At 35.1% G+C, this 18,458-nt stretch overlaps 1 pseudogene; it reads left to right on the top strand.

Annotated features, from left to right (window-relative positions):
* Positions 1-297: 297 nt before the first annotated feature.
* On the top strand, positions 298-780 carry LOC112672597 (ubiquitin-fold modifier-conjugating enzyme 1-like; annotated as a pseudogene).
* The last annotated feature ends 17,678 nt before the right edge of the window (positions 781-18,458 follow it).

Here is an 18,458-nt window from a genome sequence, read left to right as displayed (position 1 = left end):
GACTGAATCAGGAAGAAATACAAAACAAACATTCTAATTACTAGTAGGGAAATTGAATCAGTTATCAAAAACCAAAAGCCCAGGACCAGATGACTTCACAGGTGAATTCTCCCAGACATTTAAAGAATTAATATCTATCCTTCTCAAACTATTTTAAAAAAACGAAGAGGAAAGAATACTTCCAAATTCATTCTATGAGGACAGCATTACTCTGATACCACAACCAGACAAAGAAAACACACAAAGAGAGAATAAGCATCCTGGTCCAAGATGGTAGGTGAAGTCACCTGATGTGTCATGCCTAAGGTCCCAATTCTAAAGGCTAACAATGGACCTGAGATTCGGAGTTGTGAGTGCAGCAACTCAAAGAGGACTATCAATCTCATATTTGGTATGTGGATAATAATAAGAATGTGGAGAATATTTATTTGGTTCTGACTTGAATACTAGGAAGGGACTTAGTGTTTGGAAAATGCTGTTACACTCATGACCCCAAATATAAGTTTAACATCATGTTCAACATTCCTACCATATATTCATTCCACTAATGCTTCAGAAATTGCAGTCCCTGAGCTAGATGGGAAAACCAGAAAGATGTACAAGAGTGGCAAAATATGCCCAAAATATGCCCATCACTTTAAGGCTTTGTGGACCAGGAATGTGCCTAGGTTTGAACTAGTTCACCTCATGACTCTGGGGCCAGGGGTATAACTGGCAGTGAAAATCCCTGATTGGATTCAGGAGGGCATGATTCAACATACAGAGAAATGCAACCAATGAAGGATCAAACCATTGAGGCAGGACAGAGAGAACTTTGATGGGATACATTTCTATTTTCTGTGCATCACTCTTCTCATCTAAATGTTTCTGCACACCCCTTGGCCCATAATTGTTACTAAGCAGCCACAGCAGGCATTGCTTAAAAACAACACCACATTATTGTTACTGGATTTCAATGCTACACCTGGAAAGGAAAGACTGGAGCTTTGGAAAGCCAAAAGGCAATCTATATCCCTTCCCCAGGTGGAGCAATGTTAGATCCAGGAGAGAAAGGGGGCGCTGAAAAAGGGTACATTGTCTTTTTGGTTTCTTGAGATAATTTGTCAATAAAAGCCACTTCCTCTGGTGGAAGGAGGGAGGGAAAGAGAAAGGGAGAGAGGAAGAAAGGAAGGAAAGAGGGAGGGAAGAAAGAAAGAAAGAAGGGAAGGAATTACAGGCAAATATTCCTGATGAACATAGATGTACAATTTTTTGGCAAAATATTAGTATACCAGATTCACCAATACATTAAAAGAATACTCACCACAATCAAGTTCGATTTATTCCAGGGATGAAGGAGGGTTCACTATTTGTAAGTCAATTAACAGGATCCATTTTACAACAAGTGAATGGTAAAAATCATTTCAAAAGATGTAAAAGAAGCACTTGACAAAATTCAACATCAATTCTGATTAAAACATCTCTCAACAAATTGTGTTTAGAGGGAACACATCTCAGCATAATAAGGTCCATATGTGACAGACCCACAACTAACATATCCAATGGCAAAAAGCCTAACATTTTTCTTATAAGATTAAGAACAAGACAGAGATGTCCACTCTTGTCACTTTAATTTAACATAGTACTGAAAGGTCTGGCCACAATAATCAGACAAGTAATAGAAATAAAAAGGATCCAAATTGGTAAGAAGTAAAACTGTCACTATTTGCAGATGACATGACACTTAATATAGAAAACCTGAAAGACTCCACCAAGAAACTATTAGAACTAATAAATTCAGTAAAGTTGCAGAATGCAAAATCACTGCACAGAAATCTGTTCTGTTTTTATACACTGATAACAAACTAGCAGAAAGAAGAATTAAGAAAGCAATCTCTTTTACAATTGTGTCAAAAAGAATAAAATATCTAGGAATATAATTAACCAAAGAAGTAAAAGACTTATATTCTAAAAACTATATGACAATGGTAAAAGAAATTGAAAATAGAACACAAAAAATGGAAAAATATGCCATGCTCATGATTTGGAATAATTAATATTCTTAAAAATATCCATACTACACAAAGCTATCTACAGATTTGACACAATTCCTATCAAAATGCTAATAGTATTTTTCACAGAGATAGAAATACTTCTGAAATTGTATAGAACCATAGAAGACACCAAATACCAAAGTGATCTTGAGAGAGAACAAAGCTGGAGGTATTATAATCCCAGATTTCAAACTATACTGTAGTATAGTAATCAAAATAGTATGATACTGGTATAAAAGTAGACACAGATCTGTGAAATAGAATAGGGAGCTCAGAAATAAACTTACACTTATACTGTCAAATGATCTCTGACAAAAGAGGCAAGAACATAAGAACATATAATGAGCAAAAGATCATCTTTTTAATAAATAGTATTAGGAAAACTGGACAGCTACATGCAAAAGAATGAAACTGGACCACCTTCTTACACCACTATACTAAAATAACCTCAAAAGTATTAGATTCAAATATAGGACCTACTACCATAAAACTCCTAAGAGAAAACATAAGCTATAAACTCTTGGTCTTAGCAATATTTGGGAGTATCTGTCTCCTTGAGCAAAGACAACAAAAGCAGAAATAAACAATTGAGACTACATCAAACTAAAAGCTTTTGCACAGTAGAAGAAACCAACAAAACAGAAAGGCAACCTACTGAGTGGGAGAAGTTATTTGCAAATGATATACCTGTTAAGGGGCTAATATCTGAAATATACAAAGAATTTATACAAATCAATACTAGAAAAACAATCCAATTAAAAGATTGGAAGAAAACCTAAATAGACATTTTTCCAAAGGCATACAGATGGCCTACAGATGCATGAAAAGATGCTCGACATCACTAAACATCAGGGAGATGCAAATCAAATCCACAATGAGATATCACCTCAGACTTGTCCGAGTAGCTAGAATCAGAAACCCAAGAATTAACAAGTGATGTAAAGGATGTGAAGAAAAGAGAATCCTTGAGCACTGTTGGTGGGAATCAATTTACCGATATATAGAAACCATTATGGAGGCTTAAGAAAAAAAGAAAGAGAAAGAAAGAAAGAAAGAAAGAAAGAAAGAAAGAAAGAAAGAAAGAAAGAAAGAAAGAAAGAAAAGAAAAGAAAAGAAATACATATGACCCAGTATTTCCACTACTGGATATTTATCCAAAGAAAACAAAAACACTAAAAAACATGTATACACCCTTATGTTTATTGAAGCATTATTTTCAGTAGCCAAGATATGGAACCAACCCACATATGCATTGATAGGAGTGTGGGATCTTGCTATTTGTGACAACATGGATGCATCCAGAGGGTTTTATGCTAAGTGAAATAAGTCATAGAGAGAAAGGCAAATACCATATGATTTTATAGATTCTATGTATAGAATTAAAAAAAGGAATAAACCAATGAAAAGAAGAATCAGACATATAAATACAGAGAATCAATGGTTGCTGGAGGAGGGGTGAGAAGGTGGGCAAAATAGGTAAAGGGAAGATACAGGCTTTCACTTATGGAATGACTAAGTCACCAGAATAAAAGGTACAGCGCAGCAAATATAGTCAATAGTATTGTAATATTGTAGTATGGTGACACTTGTGGTGAGCATGATATAATGTGTAGAGTTGCTGAATCGCTATGTTGTACACCTGAAATCAATTTAGCATTGTGTGTCAACTGTGCTCAAAAATTCTTCTCATGATGAAACTTCATTAACTACAACAAAGATAAGACATATTCTAAGAAAATATTTGTAATACACAGCTGAAGAAAACCTTGTACCTATATGAGAATATAGGTAACATATGAAAACCCTACAGATCAATAATTAAATGACAATCTAACAAATAACATGTCTAAAAGAGATTAGCAGAAATTTCACTAAATGGATAAATAAATAAATAAATAAATAAATAAATAAATAAAATCACAAAAGTTTATGTTGATGACAATCTAGAAGAACCATAACTCTCAAGGCATTGTCGGTAGTGTATAAAAAAGAAAAACAACTTAGAAAATTGTTCAGCTTTTTCTCACAAAGTTAAACATATCCCTACCCAATAGTTCACTGTTATGAGTCTATCCAAGAGAAGTTAAACATGTGTGGGCTCTGAAAGACTTGTATAAGAATTTAAAAATTATTATTTAAAATAGCCCCAAATTGAAATAACTCAAATATCAAGAGAACATATTTTGTCATATGCTTATAAATATGCAGCAATAATAAACAATGAACTACTAGCAAACACAGTAACATCAGTGTATCTCAAATCACTATGGTCAACAGAAAAAGCCAGGCATAAAAGTATACAGATTGCAAGATTCTCTGTTTTTTTTTTTTTTTTTTTTTTAATTTATTTATGATAGTCACACACAGAGAGAGAGAGGCAGAGACACAGGCAGAGGGAGAAGCAGGCTCCATGCACCAGGAGCCCGACGTGGGATTCGATCCCGGGTCTCCAGGATCGCACCCTGGGCCAAAGGCAGGCGCTAAACCGCTGCGCCACCCAGGGATCCCTCTCTGTTGTTTTTAAATAAAGTTCAATAGCACTCAAATTTAATTTCTAAATTAAATTAAATTAAAACTGCTGTCATAACAGCAGTTCCTGGTGGCTGGATGGGAATTAACATTGAATACAGCAACTTTCTGGGTTGATGGAAATATTCTTTATATGGATTCCTTAACAATTTTATAAAGAAAAAAAAAACAATTTATAAAGAGGTATTGCTACATACAGGTAAAAAAGGTACCAAATGTAATGGAATCCTTGAAGCTAAGGATTCATGTGGGCATTGTGCTAAAAAAAAATGAGATTATTAGTCAAGAAATAATTAGTCCACTAATTTCTTCTCTTTGGCATGGAAGATCATCCTGCTCTCCTGGTGTTGGCCTAATCACAGGACTCCTAACTCAGGGAGTTAAGAATCCAGTAACAGGTAAAACTAATCAACGACAACAATATTCATCCTTATTTTGGAATTTCTTGCTGGTAATTCCCAGTCCCTGGTTAGATGCTTTAGTCATACACAAATAAAGTTTAATTGAAATACTATAGTACCAAATTTTTTACATATTTTAAGTTAATTAGCAGGTCTCTTAGATGTCTCTTCAGCAGTCTAGAAAAACCGTATTAATTAATTCAGGAGTCACTTCTGATATCTGCCATTTGCCAGATCCTGAGGTAATAATTTAACATGATCCCTGCCTTCTTGAAGCCTATAGCCTTCCATTCTTGCATTAAATTGTAACTCATAGCTAAAAGACTTCTCATTCAAATTATCTCCAATTACCGTTTGAAATGCCAACAGCTAACACACTGCTAAATATTTATTTACATAAAGTGGTATGACCTCAAAAATATTACTGTAAACTCAGGGGTAGCTTCTTCAATCAGTTCGTCTATCATAAAGTCTCCAATATAATTAGTCATGAGGAATTTATCTGACTAGTATGCCCCCTTTCTCAGAGTTACAGAATATATCCACAATATGGACTAATATTTTAACTAACATATAATGTACAGTATTTATCAAACATTCAATATTGAGTGTAGATTCTGGATATTTGTACTGAAAATTCCTATGAAACATGCAAAGCTTAATCATTTCCTCATAGTAATTAATGCTTTTCATCCCCTGGGCTGACTTCTGAGAACTTCACTGTCCTTTTCTCTTGTGAGGTCTCTTAATATTTCTTCTAGTACTGAGGTACTAATTCCATATTTAAGGTGTTCAATAATTTGATATATGTATACATTGTGAAAGGATTACCATAGTCAAGCTAATTGACATATCCATCACCTCATAGTCATTGTGTGTGTTGAACACCTAATGCATCTTCTCTTAGCAAATCTTAAGTATGAATAACACTGCAATGGTCATAGTAGCTCAGATCTCTTGTCAATGCAATGGCTCTACCAATTTACACTCCCACCAGCAGTACATAAGGATACCATTTTCTTTACATCCTTGCCAATACTTGTTATCTCTCATCTTTCTTAACAGCCATTCTAACAGGTTATGTGGTATCATCTCATTGTGGTTTTGATTTGCATTTCTTTGATAATTAGTGATGCTGAGTACCTTTGCTTGTATCTGTTGGCTATTTGTATGTCTTCTTTGAGGAAAAAAGTTTATCAAGTCATATGCCCATTTTTAATTCAGGTTATTTGTTTTTATGCCATCGAGTTCCTTAAATATATTGGACATTAACCCCTTATCAGATAGGTTTTGTTTGTTTGTTTGCTTGTTTTTGTATATATTTTTTATTGGAGTTCAATATGCCAACATATAGCATAACACCGAGTGCTCATCCCGTCAAGTGCCCGTCACCCAGACACCCTTTTTGTTTGTTTGGAACTGAGTCCCTGTCTTTACTGTTCCCTACTGAGTATGTTAAAGGGATACTCAGGATCATTCAGTCCTCCAAGCTTTTCCTCTCAGTATATAATAGGCTACTCTACATTTTGATATGGCCATTTTTCTGAAGTCTCTCCCCATGGTAAATCTCCAGTTCTGTAAGGTGGTGATGGGGAAGGGACTTTGACAATAGCAGGGTGATGAAGCCTCATTTACCAAGAAAACATAAACTTTTTTTTTCTCACCTCTTCAAAGAGGTTTTCCTTGACCACCCATATTAAAACAGCATCCTTGTCAGTCTCCCACACATGCCTTTGGTGTACTTACTTCATGGCTTATATCACTACCTCAAATCATCATATTTATCTAATTTTTACTTGTTTATTATCTGTATTCCTTCAACTCTATCTCCCAAAGTGTAACCAAAAAGTGAGCTCTAGATAATTAGCAGCTCTGCCCTGTATTTCTCATTTTTCAACGTACTGTCAACGTGGCATATAATCAGTAAAGATACCCATTTAATAAACGGATTTTTTCAATTTATTAAATGTTTTTAAACCAGGACTTTCTTTTCTTTGACATGGCTTATAAGTTTAATTATTCTAAACAAAGTTGTCATTCTAAGTGCACTTCTATCTTAAATTTCTTATTTTCATTGAAAATAATTGAGTGATTATTTACTTTCAATTAGTAGATTTAACTACCCATCATTTTGTGAAATTTCTTTCAGCATGAATTTTGGAAACCTGTGTTTCTCTACCAATTCTAATATTTGTTTATGTGTGTATTAGATACCTAGGGTCTGGCATGGGCGGGAGAGCAAGGAAGGCAGGTAGAGGATATTTGAGCCTTAATATTACTCTTGAAGTTCAGACGAAATCCTCACTCTAATTTATAACCATTTTTTCAGTACTTTTAAAATTACATATTTCATATTTAATATAATAAATCTCTCTTATAATGAAGAACCTAGGGACCAAAACTGATACTGAAATCAACCTAGTTCTAAGAATGAAAAATGACTGTTTTCAATTACATAAAGTAATTCCATCAAAACTTGATACAATTTTTTAAAATGGAAGTTGGAAGTCTCCTATAACTTGGACAGGTTTAAAGATACAGTAGTATCTGATTTTTTGCTTTACTTTTCCTGTGAACATTATTTAGCAAAATTTTCTTATATCCAGGGCTTTTGAACTTTTTAGGGTAGTTTAGAACATGATTATAGCAAGATGACTTCCTTCCTTATATCACAACATGCTAGTATAATCTCATTACACACAAATGAAAACTGCAAAATAATTCTTAAAAGATCTGATTTTAAAAAAAATAAAGACAAATGTGCCCTTATCAAGGCGTTTCATCCCCTGAGAAGAAAACCTATTGTTCAGACTAGTTCATCTTCTAACCCATAATTCCCACTTCAGGTAGCAAGTTTTTAAGGAAATGTGTCTTTTTGCTTATAACAATAGTGATATTGATAACTGTTAACATATATTGAAAAGTTTCTAAACACCTGGCTCTATGCTAAGCTCTAGGAATGCATACATTAAGTTTTACAAATCTGAGAATGGAAATTTCTACCCCTTTTATATCAATAGGGAGGCTAGGTATTTTTATTGATACAAGTAGAAAGTGAAGACAGAACCAGAACCCAGGCAAGAGAGGAGATGGGGACTAGAAAAATGTCAGAGTGAAAGCCCATGTGAGCTACAGAGAAGCATTAGGAAGAGCCATGAATGCATTCAAGAAAACTTTGAAAGAGATTTCGCCTAACTTCATGGCCCAGCAATTGACACTTGTACTCCTTTCAAACTAATTCAGTCATAAGTTGGTGAAAGTTCATGAAATCTTAAAGCTTGTGTATATAAACAAGCCATAGTTTTCTATCCGTGATGCTAGCAGTCTTGAACATAACTTCAACCAGTCTGAGTCAGTGGCCTCACAAGTTAGCAAATCAACATGGTTGTTTCCATGGAACCCAAAATCAATTTTTAGAGAGTACTTTTTCATGACGTATAGGCTCTTGAAAAACTCCATTCTCTCTTGCTCAGTCTATCACAACCAACTAAATAATTTTCCTAAAGAACCTCATGCTTTCTCATTAAGTGGAAAGAATGTCTTAAGCATTAATCACATTCTCTCAAAGATCTTTAAATAAAAAATGACTCTGGAATTAATTGGAAATAAAAGTCAATGGAAGATTCTCCCCCCCCCATATCAATCATCTAATCATCCAAAGACATTTCACTGCTATTTGATACATAATAGTCATAAATAGATGAAGATTAACCTTTTATTTATACTTTAAGGGTTAAAAATATTTTTAAATTTTATTATTTCAGGCCAACTTATGTTCCACTAATGTGTTTCTTCAATTACAGTTACTGATCTACAAAGCTTATTTTTCCTTACCTCTTTCCACAGAAGGATTTAATAATGTGCTAATAAACTACCGTATATTTAAATTTGGACAGACTTGAATTATTGTGTTTTTCTTAAGGAAAGTTGAAAAATGTGACAAATAAATAAAATCTCACCAGATACAACAAGAAACAGGGTCTAAATCCTTAAATTTATGCATAGCCAGGAGAACATAGATTATGTAAAGCCTACTAGGCAGATATTTTGATTTCCTTTTTGTCTTGAAAGTGAAACAAAATTGCATTCATGAAGCAAAGATGAAGAATTTATTTCTTGCATAAAGATTTCTCATCTTTCAGAACCTTGTCGGAAAAGTTAGCTTCCTCATTATCATTTAGACATTTATTTTACTTTTCTTAACCTTGAACTTATTCCATTAGAGTCACAAAATCTAACAAAGTAACCTAAACAAATTTGTTGCAAACAAGTCTTTGACATGCGAAATGGATTTTTGTTTTGCCCTACCTAAGTCTTATGTTTCATTATTATTAAAAATGTCAGTAATATTTTGCCTGCTGGGAACACCGATTTTCCTTCAATTTTTCAATCTTATTCAAAACACGGTATTGAATATTTTACAAGTTGCAGTAGATCTGTGTTATTGCTTTTTAAAATTACAAACTGTGAACCCTGTATTGGCATTTTGCTAAATGGTTTCTGCACATGTAGATTTGTCAAGCATTTACAGAAAGAGAGAGAGAGAAAAAACCATTCTTGGATAATTATGATCTTGCAGGTGACCTTCAGAATCCAAAATAATAAGGCTTCATCAAGGGAGCAGGCTGTGTTCCTCCAAAATCCATGAGTCTTCAGCTCATAAGCTCTTCTTTTACTGTGTGTCACATAGTCCATCAAATACTTCAAATACTGTCAACTTTCTGTCTCCTTCTGTTCTCCTCTCCTGCCCTGTGCCCATGTAACATTGACAAACCTATCGATTCAGATCCTGCAGAAACAATTTATGTGCTGAAAGTCTCCTGTGTTTCATTCAGCCTTATCTATTGTTTATTATCAATTTATCAATTTTTAATTTACAAACGTGTGTGTTCAGAATAGTATGGCTGTTCTAAGAATTGTTAAATTTTCAGTTGGAAGAAATTAAAGGGGACTCATGTGGAAAAAAATAAAGCATTTTGGAAAAAGGAAGTGAGTAGTGGACCACAGATTTTAGAAATTTAATTTTATTTGAGGTTTGTACAATAGACTTAGTAAGACTGAAAAGCATTAAATCGGATGAATATTAAATTATATAGGCACCTGTATTTCTATATCTGTCCACTTATTCATAAATTTAAATCTAAATCTATATTGATATGTATATCCATATTTATATCTAGATGTTAAGAAAAAATGTACACTCACACTAATACCTCCAATTTCATTCTAACATGGTAGTGTTTATTTCAGCTTCTGGCCTTCCACAATTTTAACTTTCTTCTCTGACAGAGAGAGACTCTTACTCTTCACAATAGATTTCACTTAGAAGTTCAATTCTGAGATATGAATCAAGTCATTTCAGAATGGTTAATGCATACTATTTTGGAAAACAAACTAACTAGAGTCTTTTTAAAAAAATATTATCCTTAGCCTGAGGACTTACAGTCAAAATACTGTGTTCAAGGATTATTCTTCCATCTTCAACTTGTTATTCATTTGAAATAGATCTGTTTCTGTTCATATTTCATTTCCCCCCAAATCTTTGCTGATTTATTATTTACTTTTTTCAAGTATGTGAAATAAAACATGGTTATAAAAGCCAGTTATTTTTTAAAATGCTGTATGCAGAGAAGTGTTACCACCCATTTTCTTTGATCTCAGTCCTCGTACTCTATCTACGTCACTGTATTCCAATTTCCCATCCTTTCACCAGTCTACCCCTTTTCGAAGCCAATCTCATGAATTTCTAATTTGTCCTTGTAGCTCTTTTGCATAAATGAGTTAATATATGTATACATTTTTTACTCATTTTTCTACACAAAAGACAACATATATAGAAACTCTTTTGCACTTTGCTGTTTGCAACAAGAAATATATCCAGATGATAACTCGTCAGTTTATTGAGAACCTCCTCATTTTTCATAAAACTACACAAGACTCCACAGATTTATACATGATGATACACTCAATTACTCTCTTATATACGAACATTTAATATGTTTCCATTATATACAAGCAATGCTGCAATGAATAAGTGTATGTATGTAGTATTGTTTGAAGTGTATTTGAGCAGGGGGAGCAGTTCAGTGTAGAAAAGGAGTCTAGCCAGCAGTATATTCAGTCTCAGCTGCAGGTGTTAGCAATACCAAATGGAAGTATCCTTTCGGAATCAGTTTTTCCCTTCAGTAGTAGTAAATTAATTTTTACTTAAGTGCAAAAATTTAAAAAAAATGTATCTTGTTAAGTGAGATGCAGAAATGTCACAGCAGAGAAAATTAAGGGGCTAGAATGAGGATACTGTGATGGGAGAAGAAAAAGTTACAACCAACATATGAAGAAATTGCAATTACATGAGCTTAAGAACAATTAGCTGAGAAGGCTGTCCACACAGTTCTTGGTGTGTGCTCCATTCTCCCATGGCAAAATGAGTTATTGATCTCTTTTAATTAGAAATTGCTCTTCTCAAGGATCCCCACATTTTGGATCATCAGTATTTTGCCATGGAATCAAATGAGTTTGTGTTGGCTTTTAACTGACATATTGATTCAGTTTTGACAATCCTGGGCCCCACTCCACGTTATTTTCCATCTCTATCCAATTTGACCACACTGTCTCAGGACAGGCCTATCATGTAGAAATTTCCAGAATCAATGTGCAGTTGCTTATAAAGATAGCCATGATGACCAATGGGCACCACCAACTCTGGATAGGACTTGTGCCTCAATCTGATGCAGCCATAGTCATCATAAAGCCCAAAATGGAAATTCAGCTCTTAGCAGGTGTTACCATTTAAGCCTTCCTACAACCTTGAATTATTTCTGGTTTAAGTTATTTGGAGAAAAGCCAGAAAAAAAAAATGCCAGAAAAAGAGTTCCCATAGGGAAACAAATATATTCTTCACAGGAAGCCTGCTGCTCTTATGGTTAAAGTGAGCGTTAAAAGCAGGTCACAATATATTTAAATGGCTGGAAGAAAAGCAAATGATAGTCAGAATCCTGACATCCAGCCATAGTTATGAGCTTCTAAGTAACTTGTGCTTTTTCAAACAGCCTGACAGTGAAGCAGAGGTAGGTAGGAATTTATACAGTCATCAGTGTAAACAACTCAGAGAAGCTAGTCTCACCCATATTTACTTTGTTAGCTAGTTATTAAGTTAGGCAAAGGAAAAGATGTATTGCTAATGAATTCTGCAATGACTTAAAGAAAAAAGTGATAAAGGATACAAAAGAAAAGCTCATTACACAATTAAATTATTTATTTATTTAACACCACTCCTAATACAGAAAGTACAGTCATGGAGTGTGATGTCATTGTGACAGGTGAGTTGCAATTCCACTTCTTGATCCTCAGTGCAAAATAGGAAACTTGGGTAGATATAAAATTCACAGTAGTATCAAGAGCTAACATAGCAACTTCTACTACATCACAACCAAATGGCTGTGGTGTGAGTTACAGAGAAAGTATCTAAGATACCTTATACGTATCTTGATGCCAACATGCCAATACAGAGGCATAGTTGAAGACATCTTGGAAAGCACAGCAACTACCTGGTCTGGGTAATGGACATTAAGAGGTACAGTGTGCTGAGTCTGAACAAAACTGTGGTTCAAAGTTGTCTACAACCACGGTCTCCAAAGCAATAATTCTTACTGAAGTGCAATCAGTGATAACAGTATGGGAAGATGAACTTCAACTGGACCTTGCATCTGCTTATACAAATGGTAACCAACAGCGTGATTCTTACACATAAACCAGTAACTCATCACAAATGTGTGCCACAACCAGACTCATCTCAGATCTGGAGCAAAGTTAAATAAGTAAATTCAGCAGGCACGTTTCCATCACTCAAGGGCAATTATACCCTTTCAGGGAGAAAATCTACTTTAAAGATACTAGTGTTACTGGTAAGGTAAAATGTGTTTACACATTTCCATACTTTTTTTTTTTAATTTATTTTTTATTGGTGTTCAATTTACTAACATACAGAATAACCCCCAGTGCCCGTCACCCATTCACTCCCACCCCCCGCCCTCCTCCCCTTCTACCACCCCTAGTTCGTTTCCCAGAGTTAGCAGTCTTTACGTTCTGTCTCCCTTTCTGATATTTCCCGCACATTTCTTCCCCCTTCCCTTATATTCCCTTTCACTATTATTTATATTCCCCAAATGAATGAGAACATATAATGTTTGTCCTTCTCCGACTGGCTTACTTCACTCAGCATAATACCCTCCAGTTCCATCCACGTTGAAGCAAATGGTGGGTATTTGTCATTTCTAATAGCTGAGTAATATTCCATTGTATACATACTTTTGTTTTAATTTCATAAATTGTATTATTTCATCAAGAATCTACTTATAGGGACACCTATGTGGCTCAGTGGTTGAGTGTCTTTGGCCCAAGGCATGATCCTGGAGCCCTGGGATCGAGTCCCACATCAGGCTCCTTGCATGGAGCCTGCTTCTCCCTCTGCCTGTGTCTCTGCCTCTCTCTCTCTGTGTCTCTCATGAACAAATAAATAAAATCTTTTTTAAAAAAAGAATCTACTTATGTTATTTTATCACTTCATCTTATTGCTCACTATGGAAGGGGAAGCAACCCTCTAATTCAGCTTGCTAATATCCTTTAGATTTATCAATTATTAAGTGTTCTCCTCTCCCATAGACACTATGTAGAGTATTACCTTAATAACTTATCACCCTAGTTAAATGACAAACTGGACAATCTTTCCTAAAAATATTTAACTTGTTGAAGGTAATTCAAAGTGCCCAAAGATGGAATGTAAAAGTAAAGTACAACTAATGAAGAAGATCTTGTACCACTTCTATATTATTACAAATAGTGCTAGCATTTTTAGCTCTCCAAGCAATGTGTATATATATATATATATATATATATATATATATATATATAATATATATTTTAAGTTTATAAACTTATAAGTATATATATATATATGTATATTCATGAGAGACAGAAAGGCAGGTGCTAAACTGCTGAGCCACCCAGGGATCCCACAATTTATATTTTTGAGCACAATTTGTTACCTTTCTTTTACATCTTCATGAGCAAAATTTACAAGAGTATCATTAACAGATTTGATCAATAGATTCGTATCCTTTTACATTGTTCTCTGTCACCTTGGTTGTCTCTCTACAAATGAATTTATTTTCTTGGAAAAAGGTAAATGACTTCAATTTACTTATAGCAGAGACAAAGTACATAGAATCACAGAGATTTTGATAAGCAGAAAGCCTTATTCCTGAGGATCCCATAGACTAGTTCCTCATCAGGATTTCCCCACTGACATTTTGGCTCACCTTTTATGAGTGAAGTTTCTCACCTGCCTTCATTCCCATCAGGGTGGGAAACATGGCATCAGCATAGACCTAACTGATTTCTAGCCTCCCAGTATGCAAAAGGGAAGTTACCATCATTAGGCTGTGGGGCTCTGCTGAGACAACAACCACTAGTGTCTGGTCACTCTATTCCCTTCTGCACAGAGTGCACTTCCAGTCACTGATTTGCAGATATGCATCATATAGCAGCACTCCTGGAAGATAGAAATCCCAGAAAAAATCTTGTTAATCCAGGACTTGTTCTCAAAAGTTCCTGCTAGACTACATAAAAAGTACTTTTACTTTCTGATATCATCATTTTCTAAGTGAAATTTTAAAAACACAGAAAATTAAAATTTGAACATGGAAAATTGTCCTCATATGTATCCTTTTCTGCTTTTCTCTTTATCCTGTCAGCCTAGTGCACACACAGACTAGAGCCTCAGTTATAACTCAGCTCCCCTGACTTCATCCCCCTTCATGAATCTTTCAGTATTTGCACTTCTGCTCAATACACTAAGATGGATGGCACTGTCTCCTGATAGACACCAATGTTGGCTCCTCAGGCGCTGGGATGTTTTCTCTCTCCTCTAATTTTTCTATAATACCAAAAGTTCATTTTCACTGCTCATATCCTTACAGTGTGCTCATTTTTCAAATATCCATTTTCCAATATAGTGTTTTCAAGGTAACAGCATTTAGCTAGAGGAGTTATTTGATTAGTATACAGCAGGATGTTGCAACTGTTGGCACTTACTTCACTCAGTTTCCACCAGCTTTACAGTTTGTTGAGTTAGCCACTGTCCACTCACCAAGAGCTGAGAAAGTACAGAGGAATGGACCAGGAATTCAAATATTAAGAAAAAGAAATAGTATCAGCTGGTAATATGAAAGCCCTCAGAAATTTTGTTAAGATTCTTACTTTTCTAGTAGCTACTTTGTGTTTATCGTAACAGGCTAGTTCAGGAGACCCACCTTAAACATGAACATAAATACGAGCCTAGACCATGGATGGTTTTCATAAAATCTAATTCTGGACATTGAGTAGACATCATCAAAATCACTAGCAGTAAATGTCAAGCTATAAAGAACACATTCTTCATATAAGTCATGCTAAATCCTGGACCATGGTCAGTATGAGGATTCATTGAAATATACACTTTAAGATACAAGAGCAAGAGAGGCTCTTGGATTTAAGACCCCAATGGGCACAAAGATCTCAATCTCTATCAATGGACCACGAGAGGCTGATTATGACAGATATTTACTGAGCACTTACTGAGTAGATGTACTCTGCTAAGTGCTATGTAATTGCTATCTTATTCAGTCTTCTAATAACCTGGTAGAGGAGGAAACTGATGCATGGGAAAAACTAAGGATCTTGCCTTAGGTGATAAGGTAATATCACAAGAAAATAGGAAGTGTGAATTAAAGTGCAGTAATGTAGCTAGTAAATATAATTTTTAACTATTATGGTTAGGTGGAATCTATGCTATGCCCATGAGCATTTACAACACAATCTATTGTGGGGCAAGTGTGGAGAAGAAGGAGGGAAGGAGAAAAAACAGAGGGATAAAGGGAGAGAGACAAAGATAATGAGGGAAACTATTCACATGAAACAGTGCATGGCACTGCCTCTTAATTTTTTTTTTTTCTGACCTTAAAAGGGATAAGACCTGACTCTGCTGTTCACTTTCATGGAGTGCTTCACAAATGCTCCTTATATTGTGAGCATGTTGCTGTTCTATGTATGATCGTGGCGTTTAAATACATTACTTATCCATTCATTATGGCTCCTAAACACAAGCCTAATAATTCATCAGTTCTAAAAGCAAAGAGACCATTATTACTCTGGTGGGAAACTGGACTGTGGTGATTACCATGAGAGACAGTATTGTGTTCTCCACTGTGGCTTATTTTTGAGAAATCTTCAGGACTAATGTTAGGCTGATCCTCATGTACCGGCTTTAGAACTTTACATCTCAGTGAGATGCAGATCCCTTCTGCTTCTAGAATCTTCCCCTTCTTATCCCTACCCCAAATAGTAGCTTAGAAGCCACATATTGTCACAGGGTTTTATTTATTGTTATTGTTATCTTTCATAATAAGGACTATGTAATTGTGAGGAGTGTAAGAGATCTTGCTTTTGAAAATTAATCTTTCAATAAAATTAAAGCAAAAGCAATTCAAGGTTCCTCCCAATGATAGACAATTTTATTTTAGATTTTTCCAATTGTCCTAAACATTTTAATGACCCAATGTTATTCTCTATATTGCCTATGTGAATGTGTGTGTTTACAGAAAAATGAAAACACAAGAGACTTGACATATAGGGATGCAAAAATGAAGGTAAAGATGGACCATGAGAGTAAGAGGCCAGGCACAGCCATGGACTAGTACAGACAGGTAAGTATCTCACACATACATAGTTTTGTTCCCTTTCTTGTCCATTTGCCTACATTCTGGTGGAGTTTTGTGGTTGATTTGGTTTGTTCTTTCCCTGGAAATACTTTATAATAAAACACTTTCACAAGCATCCTCATTTCAGGATCTGCTTCTTGATCCCTACTCAGAAGACAATAATGCTTTGTTAGATGTTATCTATTCCTTATCTCATTTACCAAATCCCTTGATGGTGTTTCCTTAATCTTCTAAATAAGCTCCTTGCACTGAGTTCTTGTCTGGGCATACTTCTGAGTAACCTAAGTAAAATATATATGCTAAATACACTCAGATAACCAGCTCCAAGCTAGTGCACCCTTTGTGTAATTCATCAATATTTATGCTTACTTCTCCAACACTACTTCCCTTAATGAGGTAGAAGGGGGCTCCTGACTCACTGACTCCAAATCTAACAAGCATTGTGTCAGTCCTATGTTTATTTGGTGGGAATTGTTAAGATCAGGGGTATCCTTTTTATTTGATTTTGGACTTCTTTATTTATAGAAGATTTACTTTCCTAATTAGATTTCATTCTAGCTAATGAGAAATCAATTCTCACTCCAGACATCCAAATGTGACTGAAATCATTGAAGTTTGACCCAAAATATGTTAGGTGGCTGGGAGAGCTAGCCTGGTAGTTACATACTGCAAGGGAGTGACAAGATATGTGCAATAATTATATATTGAGAATCTACAATGTGCTAAGAGCTAAGTCCTTCCTACAGGCGTATCTCAGAATGATCAGTACATACTGGATCTTTGGTCACAATATGACTCACATCTCTCAAGATAGGAACAACTAGTTATCTGTCTCTTCCCTTTGCGAGTGTTTTGTATTCATTTTATAATGGTCTAGGAGTTGTTATTCTTTTTATTATTATAATTATTCTATCAAATTATTTCAAGCACTTATTTTAAAATGGTAAATAGTTGTACTTTTATTACCAACAACAATAAACTCAGTCCTTTCTTTTTCCACCTCCCTCCACCACTGCTGTGGTTCCCCAGTGACAGCCACTTTAAATTCAATAAGTTGTATTTTCATGTAGCTATTGAAAATACAATTTCTCTTTCATCTGTACTTCCAATCTTCAAGAGAAGAACAGTGTGGTGCTGGGAGATATTGGTCATGCCAACCTTCATGTTCTCTTCAGCTTAAGAAAACCTTAGACAGGCTTCTTCTTGACAATAAGCCCTTGACCTCTCTGTTCTCAAAGCACTTGCTTTAGAAAACTTGCAACTATAAATTCTTTGTGTCCCTTTGAGATTTAAATCTTCTCCCAGTCTCTGCCCAGCATTAAATCCCAGGAATGTTTTTCTTCAGGACCTGGTAATTATCCTTTTCAAATGTAATCATCAAGAAAGAGTGTCTGGGCAAGATAGAAACCTAACATTGATAAGCACCAATTGACAAAACCAGATGGTCTAATCACACAGATCAACCTCCCCTCTAATATCCTCCAGTATGTTTCCACTAGCTCACCTGAGCACTTAAAAACCCTTTTACCTTTTGTTTCAGTGAACATGAATGCAGTCTCTTACCAACTACAAGAGTCACGAGTAAAGTCTTCTTTGTCTGTTTAACTCTGTCCAGTTTGATTTTCCTTTGATACCATCCATCCTCATTTTGTTGTGATAACTTAAGCCACTGAACTGGAGGCAGAGAACAAAAGAACAAAGGAACACATACAAGTGTCTGGAGCACACAGTACTGCATA

Source organism: Canis lupus, chromosome 28 (assembly GCF_003254725.2).
Source record: "Canis lupus dingo isolate Sandy chromosome 28, ASM325472v2, whole genome shotgun sequence".
NCBI lineage: Eukaryota > Metazoa > Chordata > Mammalia > Carnivora > Canidae > Canis > Canis lupus.
Note: the sequence above shows the minus strand (reverse complement) of the source record. Positions and strands in the feature narration are given on the sequence as shown.